Genomic DNA, 20,340 nt, shown 5'->3' with positions numbered 1-20,340 from the left:
GTCGTTGACAGATGGGACAGTGAGATGGAAATAATGTCAGATTGTTTTATTTGTATTTTAAAAACTATAAACTGTACAGTGGTGGTTATAGGGAAGAAAAGTAATAATTATTGAATAATACTATGTCAGGCATTTTAAGTGCTTTTTTTTTTCATAATTCTCATTTGAGTTAGATATTGTGATCTACCTTTTACTGACACAGAAGCTGAGGACTGTTGAAGGTGACTAGGTCTGTTCACTCTGTGTGTGCTCAGTTGTGTCTGACTCTTTGCAACCCCCTGGATCATAGCCCGCCAGTCTCCTCTGTCCATGGGATTTCCCAGGCAAGAATACTGGAGTGGGTGGCCATTTCCTTCTCCAGGGGATCTTCCCCGCCCAGGAATCAAACTACATTGGCAGGAGGATTCCTTACCACTGAGTCACCTGAGTCTGGGGCATGGCAGATGTGTGTGTCACTTAGAAGTGTATAATGGCAGAGAGAATCACTGTCTTTTCTAAGGAAAGCCAGTGTAGTGAGGATTAAAGCCTCTGTCTTCCTCTTAGCCTCTCTTGTATGTATTACACCATGTTGGGCATGGGGCCAAGACGCATAGGTTGTCTTTCTGAACATCTTAGAACCTTCTCTATTCCTCTTTCCCTTAGACTTAAACCCCTTGGAGCAGCTGTTAGTTATGTCTCTGCTATTAGCACTTAAAATACGAGATTAGGAATATGAGATAAGAAAGAAGCAACTGCCTAACCACAAGTCTTCATAGTCACCCAGGGAGATCAGTCAAACCATTGACGTTCAGAGTCTTATAATGACTTATGACCTTTGCATTTTTTCACATGGATAAATTGTGTCTTTCCAGCTATATTGTTGCTTCCTGGAAAGCAGAGAACATAAACAAATCTTTGAATATTTCTTTTTGTCTTTCTCTACACAACAGGATAAAGAGTGAAGTAGATATAATAATTCTTATATTTTTGTTACATTTTTTCCTGAAAACTCAAGAGAAACTAAAGAAATTTACATCATAGTTTCTTCATGGGAAGAGATCTGAAACAGACCAACAATATTCCTCCTGGTAGAGATGTTTATAGGGTATTGTATTGTATTGTTTGGTCACTAAGCAGTGTCCGACTCTTTTGCAATCCCATGGACTATAGTCCGCCAGGCTCCTCTGTCCATGGGATTCTCCAGGCAAGAATACTGGAGTGGATAGACATTTCCTTCTCCAGGGGATCCTCCCAACCCATGGATCAAATCCACATCTCCCACATCTGCTGCATTGGCAGGTGAATTCTTTACCACTTAGCCACCTGGGAAGCCCGTTTATAGGGTAGATTATGTTTAAAGGAGCATAGACAGAAAGAGATTGAGAGAAGGGGAGAAAGGAAAGAGGTAATTGATGAATGTGGCAGTTTTTCCTTAATTCTTGAATTTATGTTCAAATCCCAACTAAAGTTTCTCTAAATTAAGTCCTTGCATAGAATAACCTGTATTAGATATGGTCATTACTTTGCAAAGAGATTACAGTATAGGGAAAGATAAGACCTGCACCAAAATAATCTTATGTAGTCCATGATGAATTAATCATGAGTACCACTGTACCTGCTGTGAAATAATAAGAAATAAACACGTTACTCTGCCACTGGTTCACAGAGCTCCTAAAACCATTGCCATTTGGTGGCATTAAAGGCATGAATCCCAATATTCCAAAGAAAGTAATGTGCCATGTGCATTTTGGGGAAAATGAGATGTCCTAATCGTTGATGCTGAGGAAACAAACAGGAGAATAGTGGGATATAACTCATGAAAAGTGTAGAGCCAGACCACCTTCCTTGCCTCCTGAGAAATATGTATGCAGATCAAGAAGCAACAGTTAGAACTGGACATGGAACAACGGACTTGTTGCAACTTGGGAAAGGAGTACATCAAGACTGTATATTGCCACCCTGTTTATTTAACTTATACATAGTGTACATCGTGTGAACTGTTGGGCTTGATGAAGCACAAGCCAGAATCAAGATTACCAGAAGAAATATCAATCAATAACCTCAGATATGCAGATGACACCATCCTTATGGCACAAAGTGAAGAGGAACTAAAGAGCCTCTTGACGAAAGTGAAAGAGAAAAGTGAAAAAGCTGGCTTAAAACTCAACATTCAAAAAACAAAGATCATGGCATCTGGTCCCATGACTTCATGGAAAATAGATGGGGAAACAATGGAAACAGTGAGAGACTTTATTTTCTTGGGCTCCAAAATCACTACTGATGGTGACTGCAGCCATGAAATAAAAAGATGCTTGCTCCTTGGAAGAAAAGCTATGACCAGCCTAGACATCATATTAACAATCAGAGACATCACTTTGCCAACAAAGGTCTGTTTAGTCAAAGCTATGGTTTGTCCATTAGTCATGTATCGATGTGAGAGTTGGACCAAAAAGGAAGCTGAGTGCCAAAGAACTGATTCATTTGAACTCTGGTGTTGGAGAAGACTCTTGAGAGTCCCTTGGACAATAAGAAGATCAAACCAGTTATTCCTAAAAGAAATCAGTTCTCAATATTCATTGAAAGGTCAGATGCTGAAGCTGAAGCTCCAATAATTTGGCCACCTGATTCGAAGAACTGACTCCCTGGAAAAGACCCTGATGCTGAGAAAGATTGAAGGCAGGAGGAGAAGGGGATCACAGAGGATGAGATGGTTGAATGGCATCACCAACTGGATGGACATGAGTTTGAGCAAGCTCTGGGAGTTAGTGATGGACAGGGAGACCTGGCATGCTGCAGTCCATGGGGTCGCAGAGTCAGACACGACTGAGCGACTGAACTGACTGATAGAGTCAGGTGTTCTCTAGTCCCCAGTATCTCTAGACAAGAGAAAGCTGGAAGCCAGAATAGACAGCCAGTTTATTTTTTCATTTAATTTTAAGATTACAAGCCAGAATTTGCTTTTTACACAAAAGAATAGATATTATGGTTCCATTTATGTGAATAACTTTGAATAGTCAAATTCAAAGAAACATAAAATAAAATGGTGGTTACCAAGGGCCAGAGCAGAGAGGAATGGGAAGTTACTGTTTAAAAGGCATAGAGTTTCTGCTTGGGATGATGAAAAAGATCTGGAGAATGTTAGTTGCAATGACTGTACTTAATGCCAGTGAACTGTACATATAAAAATGGTGAAAATGGTAATTTTTCTGTTATGTATACTTTACCAAAATTGAAAGAAAAATTAGGAAAATAGTTTTTAGGGAAGACTGTGGTTTAATCAAGAAAGCAAAATTTTGGTGAGTCTTTTAGCTGTACAAATGGAAGGTAAGTGCTGCTGTGAGTCCTGAACATGCTTCACACATAGACGGACCACATTTCTGTTCAATGGGACTTGCTCTTCAGAGATAATTATGACATGAACTAATTTTTGACATCCTCTAACTGGGGATTGGGGCATAGGCTTGGATCACTGTGATATTGAATCGTTTGCCTTGGAAAAGAGCAGAGATCATTCTGTCGTTTTTGAGATTGCATCCAAGTACTGCCTTTCGGACTCTTTTGTTGACCATGATGGCTACTCCATTTCTTCTGAGGGATTCCTGCCCACAGTAGTAGATATAATGATCATCTGAGTTAAATTCACCCATTCCGGTCCATTTTAGTTTGCTGATTCCTAGAATGCTGACGTTCACTCTTGCCATCTCCTGTTTGATCACTTCCAATTTGCCTTGATTCATGGACCTAACATTCCAGGTTCCTATGCAATATTGCTCTTTACAGCATCGGACCTTGCTTCTATCACCAGTCACACCCACAACTGGGTATTGTTTTTGCTTTGGCTCCATCCCTTCATTCTTTCCAGAGTTATTTCTCCACTGATCTCCTGTAGCGTATTGGGCACCTACCGACCTGGGGAGTTCCTCTTTCAGTATCCTATCATTTTGCCTTTTCATACTGTTCATGGGGTTCTCAAGGCAAGAATACTGAAGTGGTTTGCCATTCCCTTCTCCAGTGGAGCACCCGTCCGTCTTGGGTGGCCCCACACAGCATGGCTTAGTTTCATTGAGTTAGACAAGGCTGTGGTCCATGTGATCAGATTGGCTAGTTTTCTGTGACTGTGGTTTCAGTGTGTCTGCCCTCTGATGCCCTCTCAAAACACCTACCATCGTACTTGGGTTTCTCTTACCTTGGACGTGGGGTATCTCTTCACGGCTGCTCCACTAAAGCGAAGCTGCTGCTCCTTACCTTGGACTAGGTCACCCCTCCTGACCTTGAACATGGAGTAGCTCCTCTCGGCCCTCCTGCATCGCACAGCCACCACTCCTTGGACGTGGGGATTCAATATCACAGTGATCTAAGCCTATGCCCCAACCAGTAACGCTGAAGTTGAACGGGTTTGTGAAGACCTACAAGACCTTTTAGAACTAACACCCAAAAAAGATGTCCTTTTCATTATAGGGGACTGGAATGCAAAATGAGGAAGTCAAGAAACACCTGGATTAATGGCAAATTTGGCCTTGGAATACGGAATGAAGCAGCTCAAAGGCTAATAGAGTTTTGCCAAGACAACACACTAGTCATAGCATACACCCACTTCCAACAACACAAGAGAAGACTCTACACATGGACATCATCAGATGGTTAACACTGAAATCAGATTGATTATATTCTTTGCAGTCAAAGATGGAGAAGCTCTATACAGTCAGCAAAAAGAAGACCCAGAGCTGACTGTGGCTCAGATCATGAGCTCCTTACTGCCAAATTCAGACTTAAATTGAAGAAAGTAGGGAAAACCACTAGACCATTCAGGTATGACATAAATCAAATCCCTTACGATTATACACTGGAAGTGAGAAATAGATTTAAGGGACTAGATCTGATAGACAGAGTACCTGATGAACTATGGACAGAGGTTTGTAATATTGTACAGGAGACAGGGATCAAGACCATCCCCATGGAAAAGAAATGCAAAAAAGCAAAATGGCTGTCTGAGGAGGCCTTACAAATAGCTGTGAAAAGAAGGGAAGCAAAAAGTAAAGGAGAAAAGGAAAGGTATAAGCATCTGAATGCAGAGTTCCAAAGAATAGCAAGGAGAGATAAGAAAACCTTCCTCAGCGATCAATGCAAAGAAATAAAGGAAAACAACAGAATGGGAAAGACTAGAGATCTCTTCAAGAAAATTAGAGATACCAAGGGAACATTTCATGCAAAGATGGGCTCGATAAAGGACAGAAATGGTATGGACCTAACAGAAGCGGAAGATATTAAGAAGAGATGGCAAGAATACACAGAAGAACTGTGCAAAAAAGATCTTCATGTCCCAGATAATCATGATGGTGTGATCACTCACCTAGAGCCAGACATCCTGGAATGTGAAGTCAAGTGGGCCTTAGAAAGCATCACTACGAAGAAAGCTAGTGGAGGTGATGGAATTCCAGTGGAGCTATTTCAAATCCTGAAAGATGATGCTCTGAAAGTGCTGCACTCAATATGCCAGCAAATTTGGACAACTCAGCAGTGGCCACAGGACTGGAAGAGGTCAGTTTTCATTCCAATCCCAAAGAAAGGCAATGCCAAAGAATGCTCAAACTACCGCACAATTGCACTCATCTCACATGCTAGTAAAGTAATGCTCAAAATTCATCAAGCCAGGCTTCAGCAATATGTGAACTGTGAACTTCCTGATTTTCAAGCTGGTTTTAGAAAAGGCAGAGGAACCAGAGATCAAATTGCCAACATCCACTGGATCATTGAAAAAGCAACAGACTTCCAGAAAAACATCTATTTCTGCTTTATTGACCATGCCAAAGCCTTTGACTGTGTGGATCACAATAAACTGTGGAAAATTCTGAAAGAGATGGGAATACCTTGAGAAATTTGTATGCAGATCAGGAAGCAACAGTTAGAACTGGACATGGAACAACAGACTGGTTCCAAATAGGAAAAGGAGTATGTCAAGGCTGTATATTGTCACCCTGCTTATTTAACTTATATGCAGAGTACATCATGAGAAATGCTGGGCTGAAAGAAGCACAACTGGAATCAAGATTGCCGGGAGAAATATCAATAACCTCAGATATGCAGATGACACCACCCTTATGGCAGAAAGTGAAGAGGAACTAAAGAGCCTCTTGATGAAAGTGAAAGAGGAGAGTGAAAAAGTTGGCTTAAAGCTCAACATTCAGAAAACTAAGATCATGGCATCCGGTCCCATCACTTCATGGGAAATAGATGGGGAAACAGTGGAAACAGTGTCAGACTTATTTTTTTGGGCTCCAAAATCACTGCAGATGGTGATTCCAGCCATGAAATTAAAAGACACTTACTCCTTGGAAGGAAAATTATGATCAACCTAGATAGTATATCAAAAAGCAGAGATATTATTTTGCCAACAAAGGTCCGTCTCGTCAAGGCTATGGTTTTTCCAGTGGTCATGTATGGATGTGAGAGTTGGACTGTGAAGAAAGCTGAGCAGCGAAGAATTGATGCTTTTGAACTGTGGTGTTGGAGAAGACTCTTGAGAGTCCCTTGGACTGCAAGGAGATGCAATCAATCCATCCTAAAGGAGACCAGTCCTGGGTGTTCATTTGAAGGACTGATGCTGAGGCTGAAACTCCAGTACTTTGGCCACCTTATGTGGAGAGTTGACTCATTAGAAAAGACCCTGATGCTGGGAGGGATTCGGGGCAGGAGGAGAAGGGGATGACAAAGGATGAGATGGCTGGATGGCATCACCGACTGGATGGACATGAGTTTGAGTGATCTCCGGGAGTTGGTGCTGGACAGGGAGGCCTGGCATGCTGCGATTCATGGGGTCGCAAATAGTCGGACACGAATGAGCGACTGAACTGAACTGAACTGGTAATTAACGCAGGAAGGAAGAGACTTGAATTTGTGAATGTAAGGATAAGGAAGAAAGAAGACCTCTGCCTGGGATTATAAGTAGACTCCAGCAGCGTGGCCTCAAACAAGGACTAATGAGAATGGCTGTTGGGAAGAAGGTGCTCCCTAGGTTGGGAATTGTTCATTTCTGTCTAAAACATTGTAATTTCTTAAGCTGTTATCAAGCCTTCAATATAGTTTACGGGCCAGCAAACTATAGCCCATGTCCCAGCCATGTTCGTAAAGTTTTAATCTGATCACAGCAATGCTTATTTATTTATATATCTTCTCTGACTGTTTTTACACTACTCCTGGAGAATGAAGTAGTTACAACAGAGATTGGATGGCCCACAATACTTAAAACACTGATTATCTGGTCCCAGCAAGAGTTTGTCCCAACAAAGGGTGTCATGGATTCAAGTTAGTTGTGTGGGAGAGGGAATCGGAAGGGCCTTGTCTACCTGTTGGAATAAAGCAGACCAGACAAGTGGGAAGATGACCCACAGACAGACCTGAGGCAGTAAGAGTGAGGGACACCCTCTGTCTCGGATTTGTATGTAAACCAGGTCTCAGAAATCCTCAACAGGAGATTGAGCTTCCTGTCATCGTTTAAGTGAGGCCTTGTACCAATAACAGAAGTGAGTTATATATTTAAGATTTCATGCATGACGGTTTTGGTTTTTGGACTTTCTCTGGGACTAATCTTAACCCCTAAGCAGATCCAGGGATATGACTCCAGCACAACCTCTATGTAATTGAACAAATTATTATTGTTGTTCTGTTGCTAAGTCATATCCAACTTTTTGCAACCCCATGGACTGGGGATGCCAGGCTTCCTTGTCCTTCACTATCTCCTGGGGTTTGCTCAAACTCAACTCCATTGAGTCAGTGATGCTATCTAACCATGGTACCCTTAAATACACAGATACTGCACAGGTCCAGTATGTAAACACACCACAAAGTAAACTGCAAGTTGCTGTTTCTGAGGTGGAGGGATAGTGTAGGGAGGGGAGGAGTGGGATGCACTCTGAATAAGGATATTTCAGGCATAGTACCAGATTATACAAAGCTGTGTAGGTTTTTCAGTAAGCATTTCTTACATTGGTTTTCAATCTTAGAATTCAAATTTCCCTAAAGAAATGAATGAACTGTAAACCAGCTATTGTAGATTGAATTGCTCTTTCAGAAAATGAAATTATTCATAGAGAGAGAAGAGAGGTATGTTTAGATCTCAAGCCATTTCCCACTCCAGGTAGTTGTGGGGACTCCCCAGCCAACGGAGCTCAGATTTTGGTGTCATCAGTTAACCAGGCACTGAAGGCCAGACTGAACTTCTGTGTCAGGGAGCAGAGTGCAATCCTAAACTCTGTTAGGCCTGATTTTTGAATTGCCCAGGAAAACCTTCCATTTATGTGTAACACTCCAGCCAGTACAGTCTCCTGCCTGATGCCAAGAATGCCACTATTCATTAACAAAACTTCATTCTCCAGTCCCCCGACCCCAGAGGCTAGGTTACTGGGAAAACCTGTAATGTGTCAATTAAATTCAACCAACTTCACTGTTTTTAAAAAATGACATAATGTCCAGGAACTGCAATCTTTAGTTGACCAAGTATTTTGAAATCCCAGTTACATCCAAATTTGAAAGAAAAGGCAATCTTTGGATTTAGCAACTACTGTTTTTAGAGCATTTGAGGCCCTAAGCCTTCAGTATCTACATAATCTCAGTGGTGGTGTCTTTAACTTTCCATTCGTTCATTCTTTCATTCATTTATATACTCATTCCAGAGATGCTGAATACTCAGTATGTCACACACACCGTTCCAGAATGTGTGTTCAGTTGCTCAGTGGTTCCGACTCCTGTCAGGTGACTCCATGGACTGTAGCCCACCAAGCTTCTCTGTTCATGGGACTTCCCGGGTAAGAATGCTGGAGTATGTTGCCGTTTACTACTCCTGGGTATCTTCTTCACCCTGCGCTCGAACCTGCATCTTTTGTGCTTCCTGCATTGGCAGGTGGATTCTTTACCACTGTGCCACCTGGGAAGTTCCATTCCAGAATACAAGATTAAAAAAAAAAAAAAAATCATCCTAAAAGAATGATTTCCTGCTCTTAAGGAAATCTGTGGAAGTCTGTTTCCCATTAAAAAAGTACATACTTACAAACACTCAGATTTTTGTATACAATATTAGGGGATTGGTGAATTACCTTAAGTATCATTCATGAACTCCTTTGCGGTCACATGAGTGAGTCTATATCTTCCATTTTATAACTGTTAAAAATGATTCCCAAGAATCAGAACTGGAAAATTATGGCCTTGAGGCCAGATCTGGTACATTTCTCCTTCTTTATAGCCTGAGGTAAGAATGGCTTTTACATTTTCAAAGAATTATATTTTAAACAGTTATGTAAGAGTCTGTACATTATCTTCAATTTTACCTATTGACTTGCAGAACCTAAATTATTCACTTTCTAGTCCCTATAGAAAAAAATTTGCCAATCCTTGCCCCCGAATGGTTAGAAAATATCTTTCAAATCACTCAGCCAGTTACTATAAGATAGAGGACTAGGATTCATACCACTTGACTTCTCATCCATTGGTCTCTCATTACTCCTATTGATCAATTAAAATATTGACTAACTTATTGATTGAATTAAACCTGATAAAAAGAAAAAAAGAAATTGTATATTTGGAGTATTTAATAAACAATTTCTTAGATAAATAATTGGACATTTTGCAGGAAGTTGAAATCCAGAGAACTTAGTGACCTACCCAAAATCCTTACAAATTAGTTAAAGAAGCAAGACTAAGCTGTCAAACTCAGATTGTGTGTTACTGGTTTTTTTTTTTTTTTTTTTTTACTTTGAATACTTACTATTCCACATGTTTGAAATGTAATACTTTTTGTAAACGGAAATAATGATATGGAAGGAATTTACTTAAAGCAAAATACTTGAACAGATGCTATTGTTAACTACTAATTAAATGATTTTTAAGGTTATTTTCAGATTCTCCTGTAATATAGTACTATAAACATGAAATACAAAGAATTATGATAGCTATTATTATAAAATCACATGTGCTATTTTGAATATATTCTTTTAGAAATTTCAAAGCACCTAATTACTACTGATTTCTTCTATCAGTAGGGTTGCCTGAATGGTTTCAAAGTACGTATGACAATATTACCAATGATAGAGTTTAGAGATTTTCGTAATAAAAATACTAACACTTCTTCAAAGATAAACATTTGAATAGTATGTGAAAACAATACCAGATTCCCTAAAGACTTCTTAAATGATGTTTTTAGCCAGAATTCTTTTTTTTTCTGACACATTCTGAGAACATTTTTGTTCATATTTAAGCCCTAATAAAAATTGGGTGTCACACTCAACATCATGTGTACTACACGAGAACAGACCAGTTCTTTCTAAAATGAGGAGTTGTGGTCAGTGTAAATAAACTTGTTTTTTTTACAGTAAGACTGTGTGGAGATTCTGAATTAGAACAGCGTTGGAAAGTCCAGCGTGCTCTCTTTATGCGTAACTTCCATATACATACCCCCCAGCTCAAACCTTTTGCACTTACCTGAATAAGACAGATTTCTCAGGGAAATGTGCAGAGATGGGCCACCTGACAGACTTCCAAATAGAATTCTTTTCTAATAGCAAGGCTGCTTGGGCATTTCCCTGGTCTGCGAGCACTCACACAGCCTAGACAGTTCACCAAACGAAAGGAAGCTAGTGTTTTAAGTTTTTCAGAGAATCACCAGCAACCACAAAACCTCAAGATCATTTCAGACACATTAGTATTGAAAAACCAAGCTCTTAAAGATGAACTCCAAGTTGCAAAATTACAGGAAGACCAACTGCCAAATATTTTTTAAGGTTTTAGGACTACTATGAGAATCCATTTTTAAAAAGTATTCAAACTGAATTTTGTAGAGAATGGGAAGTGGGGGGAAACAGTGATATTATCAAAACTGAAAAGAGAAGATGAACTCTGTGCTGTGGGATTGCTACTCTTATAATGTATTTCAGTGATTAGTTCTGTCATTGTATATAATATTGACTACAATATGACACTAACTTCAGCTTAGTTAATTAGAGTTAAGAAAGAGGATATTAGAATGATAGTCTATTAAAGTGCCAGAGGAGGGAAGTGTGTCTGTTCACAGCCTCATTTTTTAGACCCATAAGAAACCATACATATTGCAAATATTGAAAGTATATAAGTTCCTCAAACTGCTCTCACTTGCCTGTCATTTTACGCCACACTACGTGTGTGTGCATTCTCAGTTGTGTTCAACTCCTTGCGATGTCATGGACTGTAGCCTGCCAGGTTCCTCTCTTCATGGAATTATCCAGGCAAGAATACTGGAGTGGGTTGCTATTTCCTTCTCCAGGGGATCTTCCCAAACCAGGTATCAAACCTGTAAATTAACATTTTATAAATACTATATCTTGTAAATCATGTAATAATATATAGATATCTGTGAATTTAAAATGCTAATTTATTAAATATCAATATTTTAAACACGACTCTAGTTTTTAAACTCTAATTTGACATTTCTTTAAAAAAATTATGGGAGCATCAAACTTGTACCATCCCTGAGTTCTCTCTACTTTAAAGGCCCTAGGTAGAATTATGAGTTTGGTTATTTCATATAATTTCTGGTGTCCTTTGCAGTGTTGGAACACATATTCTAGGCAAACATTTTTCAGTTCTTATTGTTCACATTTCTCATTTCAAACATAATGTTACAAATACACCTGACTTTGTTTTTTTCAATTGCAAGGGAAATATTTTACATCTGGAAAATCTTCAACTTCAGCAGGTATGCACCATTTGTGTCACAGGAATAAAAATGTTATATGCTTCAAAATAACTTATCCTAGAAGAATTTCAATTTTCAGTAATGGTAGAGAAGACTGTTTTAGATAAACTCACCCTCTGAGAACAACCTAAAAAAATGGATTAGAATATAAGTTTATTGGTTTCAACACTTCAGAAAGCTGGCCAGGCAGTGAGAACCTGAAGAAACCAAATCCCCAGGAGAAGAGAAATACAATGTGAACCTAATTTTCTATTCTTTTTTTTACTCAAAGTGCTCCTGTTTGTAACTGGCTACTCAGAAGCAGAAAAATCAAGCAGGAAGGGGTAGCTAGGAAACTCAGAAGTGAAGGATATTTGGATTAGGGAGCAAAATTAGAGCCTAGAAATTACCAAGGAGGTGGTATCTTTATAGTCACCCTAAGGTTTCAAGTGGAACCCCTGCAGGGCTATATCTCAGGAGAAGGCATTAACTAGAAATATTGTGCCATCACAAGATTGAAGTCCAATTTAAATCAACTAAATTAGTTGTTATTGTTTAGTTGCTAAGTTGTGTCAGACTCTTTTGTGACCCCATGGACTATAGTCCATCAGACTCCTCTATCCATGGGATTTCCCAGGCAAGAATACTGGAGTAGGTTGCCATTTCCTTCTCCCAAGGTACTAAATCAGTAGGCACAGTAATTAGATAATCTAGTTTAGCACCACTATAACAACCTACATCTACATCCAGATCAACAAGTTTGCTCTCAAATTTTTTATTCACAATGTCCAAATTTCAATAAATACTAATAGGCACGTCAGAAGATAAGATTAAATAACCAAAATCATGAAAATAAATAGAAAACAGAAACAGATGTGCAAGGAGATACAGGATTGAGGGACTTTAAAATAACTGTGATTAATAGAAGAAATTAGGTAAAATGTAGAGGATTTCATATTTTATACTGGAATCTATCTCTTTAAATGGAAAATTTGAAATTAAAAGATAAGACAGCTAAAATTAAATACCCAACTGGTAGGGACTAAGAGAAAATTAGACCCAGAAGATGAGAATTAGAATAGTTCAATAGAAAACATCAGGTTGAAGAACAGAGAAGCAGAAAAAAGACACAGGAAAAGGTCTTTTCATGTATACCTGTGGCAGATTCATTTTGATATATGGCAAAACCAATACAATATTGTAAAGCTTAAATTTAAAAAAAAAAAGAAAGACAAACAGAAATGTTCTAACATGCCCATAATTGGTGTCCTAAGAAAGAGAGGAAAGAATTGGGCAGAAACAATGTTAAAGAGGCAATAAATTTAAATATTAAATAATTTTAAAAAGACATAGACTCCAGAAGCATTATGTACTTCAAGCACGGCAGAAATGAAGAAAATTTACACCTAGTTGTATCTAGAAAAATTGCTAACAACCGAAACCAAAATCAAACAATCTTAAAATCAGTTTGAAGGGAAAAATTATTTTTAAAAGTGCAACAATAAAAGTAAAAATAAACTTCCCTACAATGAAACCCAAAAGAAAGGAAAGAACACCTTCAAAACTATGAAAGAAAACAACTACCAATTTAAAACTCCTTATTCGATGAATACATTAATTATCTTGAAGGCAATATATAACATTTCCAGATAAATCAAAACTGACATAATTTAAAACCTGCAGACATTTATAACCTGCTAAGGGAATGAGCAGGAGTTATTCAGGAAGAGCAAAAGTGTATCCAAGGTGGAAGTCAGTACTGCGTGTCGAAAGGAAGAAGCAAAACAAGGAGTAAATATGGGTAAACCTAAATTTTGAAGATATATGGTAACAATAATTATAATGCTTTGTGAGCTTCAAAATGTAGAGAAAACAAAGTATGTGCTCAGTTGCTCAGTCGTGTCTGACTCTTCACAACCCCATGGACTGTACCCTGCCAGGCTCCTCTGTCCATGGAATTTCCCAGGCAAGAATACTGGAGTGGGTTGCCATCTTCTACCCAGGGGATCTTCCCGACCCAAGATCTTCCAGACCTAGGGATCAAACCCACGTCTCTTGCATGGGCAGGAGAATTCTTTACCACTGAGCCACCTCGGAAGTCTGAGAACCAAAATACGTGACAATATTAGAATAAAACATGAGAAGAAGGTAAATTCAATGAAAGTGTCCTAACACTTCTGCATCTTCTTGGTGGTGGTAAAAGCACTAATTTATTTCAAATTTAAATCTGTCTAGAATACTCATTGTAATCTCTGGGGTAGCCATTAAAATAATAACAATAGAACATATAATTAACAAGATAAAATAGAAGAAAAGAAATGATAAAAAATATTAATCCAAAAAAGTGCTCAAAGCAAAGGAAAAGACATCTAGAATGGGTTGACAAGTACGAAGTGAAAGGTAAGAGGATAACTTTAAAACCCTTAATATAATATGTAAATTTCAAGTCCTGAAAGATGATGCTCTGAAAGTGCTGCACTCAATATGCCAACAAATTTGGAAAACTCAGCAGTGACCACAGGACTGGAAAAGGTCAGTTTTCATTCCAATCCCAAAGAAAGGCAATGCCAAAGAATGCTCAAACTACTGGACAATTGCACTCATCTCACATGCTAGTAAAGTAATGCTCAAAATTCTCCAAGCCAGGCTTCAGCAATATGTGAACCGTGAACTTCCTGATGTTCAAGCTGGTTTTAGAAAAGGCAGAGGAACCAGAGATCAAATTGCCAACATCTGCTGGATCATGGAAAAAGCAAGAGAGTTTCAGAAAAACATCTATTTCTGCTTTATAGACTATGCCAAAGCCTTCGACTGTGTGGATCACAATAAACTGTGGAAAATTCTGAGAGATGGGAATACCAGATCACCTGATCTGCCTCTTGAGAAATTTGTATGCAGGTCAGGAAGCAACAGTTAGAACTGGACATGGAACAACAGACTGGTTCCAAATAGGAAAAGGAGTACATCAAGGTTGTATATTGTCACCTGCTTATTTAACTTACATGCAGAGTACATCATAAGAAATGCTGGGCTAGAAGAAGCACAAGCTGGAATCAGGATTCCCGGGAGAAATATCAATAACCTCAGATATGCAGATGACACCACCCTTATGGCAGAAAGTGAAAAGGAACTCAAAAGCCTCCTGATGAAGGTGAAAGAGGAGAGTGAAAAAGTTGGCTTAAAGATCAACATTCAGAAAACGAAGATCATGGCATCTGGTCCCATCACTTCATGGGAAATAGATGGGGAAAGAATGGAAACAGTGTCAGACTTTATTTTTGGGGGCTCCAAAATCACTGCAGATGGTGACTGCAGCCATGAAATTAAAAGACCCTTACTCCTTAGAAGGAAAGTTATGACCAACCTAGATAGCATATCAAGAAACAGAGACATTATTTTGCCAACAAAGGTCTGTCTAGTCAAGGCTATGGTTTTTCCAGTGGTCATGTATGGATGTGAGAGTTGGAATGTGAAGAAACCTGAGTGCTGAAGAATTGATGCTTTTGAACTGTAGTGTTGAAGAAGACTCTTGAGAGTCCCTTGGACTGTAAGGAGATTCAACCAGTCCATTCTGAAGGAGATAAGCCCTGGAATTTCTTTGGAAGGAATGATGCTAAAGCTGAAACTCCAGTACTTTGGCCACCTCATGCGAAGAGTTGACTCATTGGAAAAACTCTGATGCTGGGAGAGATTGAGGTCAGGAGGAGAAGGGGACGACAGAGGATGAGATGGCTGGATGGCATCACTGACTTGATGGACGTGAGTCTGAGTGAACTCCGGGAGTTGGTGATGGACAGGGAGGCCTGGCGTGCTGCATTTCACGGGGTCGCAAAGAATCGGACACGACTGAGCAACTGAACTGAATTGAACTGAACTGAAATAAGTAAGCAGTCAAAAACAAACATTTTTAGATCAGATGAAAAAACCACATGCAACTCAATGTTGATTAAGAGAGACACAACTAAAATGCAGCAACACAAAAAAATCTAAAATAAAAGATGAAATATATGTAAAATGAAAAAGTATTTTAAAGAAATTCAGTATAGCTATATATTTATGAGAGAAGTTAGATGATAAGGTAAGACATTATTGGCAATAAACAATAGGAATTTCATTGTAACAATGGCACAGTCTTTCTAAAATATTACAATTCTAAATTTATTGCACTTAATAGTGCGGTTTCAAAATATATAATGACACAACTAAGGGAAATATGATACAACTAAAAGGAAAACGGACAAACCCATTATCATAGGGAGATTTTAACAGCTATCTCTTAGTAACTGATAGACCAAGAAGACAGAAATTCCATGTGAATATAACAGATTTTTAACAATGCCATCAATAAACTTGACCTAATTTACATACTCTATACCCAGCAAAAGCGAAATTTACATCAAATTAGCTAAGTGATAGGTATAAGACAAATCTCAACAAAGATCTAACAACTAAAATTATGCAGAGTACATTTTCTGACAATAGTACAGTTAAGTTAGAACTCAATAAAAAAGAAGGTAATATTAAAATCTTCTCATGTTTGAAAATTACTTGATATAAGTACTTTTAAATAATTCAAAGCTAAAAAATGAATACAATGAAAATCAGAAAATTTTTCTTTGAATGGTAATTAAAAATAAACGTCAAATATTTCAGAACACAACTAACACCATATTTAAATGCTTATAATAGGAGCGAAGCTGAAAATGAATTCTCTAAGCATCCAGCTCCATGAGTTAAAAAAATAAATCTATGGAGAGCAAATGGAAACAAATAATAAAAATAAAAACAAAGTCACTAAAATATAAAACAAACATGCACTAGAGGAAATCAATCTAAAAGTTGATTTTTTTTTAAAAGTTGGTTTTAAAATCTGATAAATTCCTGAAAAACAGGTCAAGAAGAAAGTAAAGAGGGCATAAAACACCAATATTAAGAATGATTTTTTTCAAAGGAGAGATTTAAGTATAGATCCCACAGTTAAGAAAATGAAAACAAGAGACTATCATAACAGTTTCAGGGTAATAATTTCAATAAAATAATTAAAAGGTTTAAAATGTCATAATTTTCCAAAACTGCTGAAATGCCACAAAAAGAAAGATAAAATACAAACAGTTTAATATGTAGTAAAGAAATTGAATCTGTAACTAAAATTCTTTGAAAAAAATTTTCCAAGCCTGGTAGTTTTACTAGTGAATTCCTCCAAACATTTAGAAATGGAATCAATCTTACATATACTATTCCAGAGACAGAAAAAGAGGAAAAACTTCCCAAGTCATCTTTTGAGGTCATCATTACTTTGGTAGCAAATATTGGTAAGAACATTACACTAAAGGGCATAAGGGAAACTACTTTCTTATTTATATAGAACAAAACTCTCAAAATACTATCAAAGCAAATCCAGTGATATATAAAAATGATAATACATTATGGCCAGGGGACAATTATTCCAGGAGAGCAAAATGGTATAACACGTGAAAATCTATGAAGGCAAATTACCAAATAAACAGACTAAAGAATCATAATCATCTTAAATAGAGGCAGAAAAATCATTCAGTAAAATTCAACATCTATCTATGATTTTAAAAAAGAAAACCTACAAACTAAAAATAGAAAGATGTTTACAGCATCTAATAGCAAACATCATGCTTTAATGGGAAATATTGAAAATGTTTCTCTCTCTTTTTCCTTTTTTTTTTGAAATATGTATGCTCAGTTCTTCATCCTCACTGAAATAAATATCAGAATAATTAGCTCCAAATCCATATTTAAAGCTCATTCCCTTGTGGCTCAGCTGGTAAAGAATCTGCCTGCAGTGTGGGAGACCTGCCTTCTATCCCTGGGTTGGGAAGATCCCCTGGAGGAGGGAAAGGCTACCCACTCCAGTATTCTGGCCTGAAGAACTCCATGGACTATACAGTCCATGGGGTCACAAGGAGTCGGACACGACCGAGCGACTTTTACCTCTTCACCAAGAAAAAAGTTGCATGTGGCATTTGTTAGCTCCCAGCTCTTACCTATTACATCAGTATGCAAAGTAAACTCTAGTTGAGCTCTGCTGCAGATTTTCAGAAATCATCTTAATCACATAAAAAAGAATGCTTTCCAATATTGGCATCCCCTATAAAAATGAGGCTGGTGATAAAATGTCAAGTATTTAAAGAGCAGGGGAGGGGTCTATGAAGCAGAGAATTTCAGTGTTTGAAGATATGCACTGATACTAGAAACATCTTCCAAGTAATCATCCAGACTCTACTTGTTCATTGACAGCTCTGACATTTAAAGTTATTCATTACTCACAAGCTGAACTGTCTCACGATACCATCTGCCCACATGTTCACTTCCCATTATACCACAGAGAAAAAGCTTAATCCCTTTTCTATATGACAGTGCTGTGAATACTGATGACATTAGACTAGTCCAGTCTGTCTTCTCAATGCCTGGAGCTGTGTTCTGGTAAAACAATACTCATCTGAGGTGGCTTTGAGTTTCTCCACCCTCCTGGCCACTCTTCCTTCAATGCCCTTCAGTTTATTTAACTTCTTTTTCAGGGTTTATCCAGACGACACCCAGTGCCGGCAGTGTTCTCTATCCTGTGAAACAATGTCTCTTTGTTACGTGGTGCTTTCTTTAAGAGCTGCCTACAAACATATCTTCTAACCATCTTGTGCTTTTAGACCCAAGAGAAGATCCTTGCATTGATCTTTACTAAACTTTACTTTGTTCCAGGCTTTTCCACACCTTTTCTCTTGGATCCTAAATCTGACCACTGCATCATCTTTCAAGATGTCCAATAGAACAGAACTGAAGTTCAAGGCCTTCATCAGCCACCTGAAAACTTCCAGTTGGGCACCAGTCCATTCATGTGTGTCCTTCAGTTAGAGCTTTTCTCCAAATATCACACAGCCTGTGCTTCCAGAATGCCTATGTGGCCAGCAGCAAGCTTGCTAAATGCCTGCATGAAAACCACATAAACTTTGTGTAATGATTTTTATCTTTATTCTGATATCTTATCCAAAATACTCCTCACTAAACTTAACCTTCCAGCCACATGAATTAGCCTGTGGAGTCTGTACTCACAGTGGAACACAAGAATTTGGAGGTTCATCTGCGTTCAAGTTCCTCCCTTTCACCTAGTAAGCTGAGTGCCCTCAGCAAAAAACATCCAGACTCTCTGAGCCTCATCTTGCTAAATAAGATAATGGGCTAATTGCCTAGACCCCTGCTGTAGAATTTTAATTTGTTTTATAATGTGCATGAACTTTGTCTAAACCAGTATTTTCCCTGTAAGGTATTCCATGAATTTCAAACTCTACATAGAGACTGTTCTGAAATGGAGACCATCAAACGTCCCCATTGGTGCAAAGGCTCAAGATTTTCACAGGTTAATGCATTCAGACACTATACTTACACAAAAAAGGTTATCACCTGTGACGAAATGCTGTTATGTGGGAAGATGAGGATGACAACAACCATAGTGAGGATGATGATGATCATGCCCTTGATAATGAAACTGACAGCCCACCCTGAAGTCCACACTGTAATACTTCTGTTGTTGGCATAACAATAACACTCACTTGGCTTCTCATAGCATGAGTTCTATTTTTCTGCATGTCAGGATATTACAAGGCATTTCAGGACAGTTGCTAGGGTGACCAATGAATTTTATGAGGAAATATAAATGTACCTCAAATCTGTACTTCCTCTCAAAAAGAGACTGGATTCAAGGCCTATGTAATTCATAGGAAACAAGCTTCATGGTGCCATTTTTAAAACAGAACTAGTTTTTCTAGAAGCAGAGCATCAGCCCTTGCACCGTAGGAGACCACACTCCTATAAATAGATAAGAAATCTAGGGGTGTTTTGACTTAGGCAGGAAGTCTTAGAACACTGGTGAAGAATTTTAGTTTTCAGTGTGTTTATTCATCAATACATTTCAAACACACACGCACACACACCCCACAGACAGATCTAGTAACTGGATCACCAAAATCCTTTATTCTAGGCTAAACCAGGCCAGCACCTAATCTAAGATTCACATATTCCAACCCTGTTGAAAAAAACAAAAAACAAAAAACACAGTCTTGGGCTTTTTTTCTCTTGATCTTAACCTTAACTTCTTGCCTCACCACCCATGTCTACATATACCTAGCTCCTGTTTGGCTTTGTCTTCTGTTTTTATCCCTTGTAGCTGAAGGTAGATTTGGCTTTTTCAGTTCCAGGAAACCTCCCCACTTGATCAAGCACTAACCTGGAGCTTATCATCAGTGATGGTTTCCTTGGTTACCTAACAATCCTCAGGGGAGAGTTTCAGAGCGTTTCCTTGAGAATGGCCAGCTCTTGCCAGAGAAGTTTAAGAAACAGTTGCAATAGACCTTTCCTTTGCTGTTGCTGCTTAGTTGCTTCAGTTGTGTCCTACTCTGTGCGACCCTATGGACTGCCACCTGCCAGGCTCCTCTGTCCATGGGATTCTCTAGGCAAGAGTACTAGAATGAGTTGCCACCCCCTCCTCCAGGGGATCTTCCTGACCCAGGGATCAAACCCAGGTCTCCTGCATTGCAGCCTGATTCTTGACCACTGAGCCACAGGGAAGTCCTAGACCTTTCCTTTAGCAGCCCCCAAAGTTTCATTCTTCTTTTTAAAAAAAAAAAAAAATCTTTCCAAGT

General features: G+C 38.5%; 1 protein-coding gene and 1 long non-coding RNA gene across 3 annotated transcripts in view; one reads left to right on the top strand and one right to left on the bottom strand.

The window, feature by feature from the left end:
* The window catches only part of GPR141 (G protein-coupled receptor 141), a 68,866-nt gene extending 58,274 nt beyond the window's left edge, over positions 1-10,592 (bottom strand). The window contains exon 1 of one of the 2 annotated variants that reach the window (XM_086398492.1): positions 10,450-10,592. The gene's annotated coding sequence lies outside the window, so the exon portion shown is untranslated. The remainder of the gene's footprint in view (positions 1-10,449) is intronic. The other variant, XM_086398494.1, reaches the window with a different exon arrangement.
* A 529-nt stretch (positions 10,593-11,121) lies between these two features.
* On the top strand, positions 11,122-18,724 carry LOC147374235 (uncharacterized). Its single transcript, XR_015163221.1, has 2 exons — positions 11,122-11,284; positions 18,404-18,724. It is a non-coding gene; the product is annotated as an uncharacterized LOC147374235 (long non-coding RNA).
* The last annotated feature ends 1,616 nt before the right edge of the window (positions 18,725-20,340 follow it).

This window comes from Bos grunniens, chromosome 4, assembly GCF_055505025.1.
Source record: "Bos grunniens cultivar Pamir isolate PY7600 chromosome 4, Bosgru_T2T1.0, whole genome shotgun sequence".
Taxonomy (NCBI): Eukaryota; Metazoa; Chordata; class Mammalia; order Artiodactyla; family Bovidae; genus Bos; species Bos grunniens.
The sequence above is the reverse complement of the archived record's forward strand: the minus strand, read 5'-3'. Positions and strand labels throughout refer to the sequence as shown.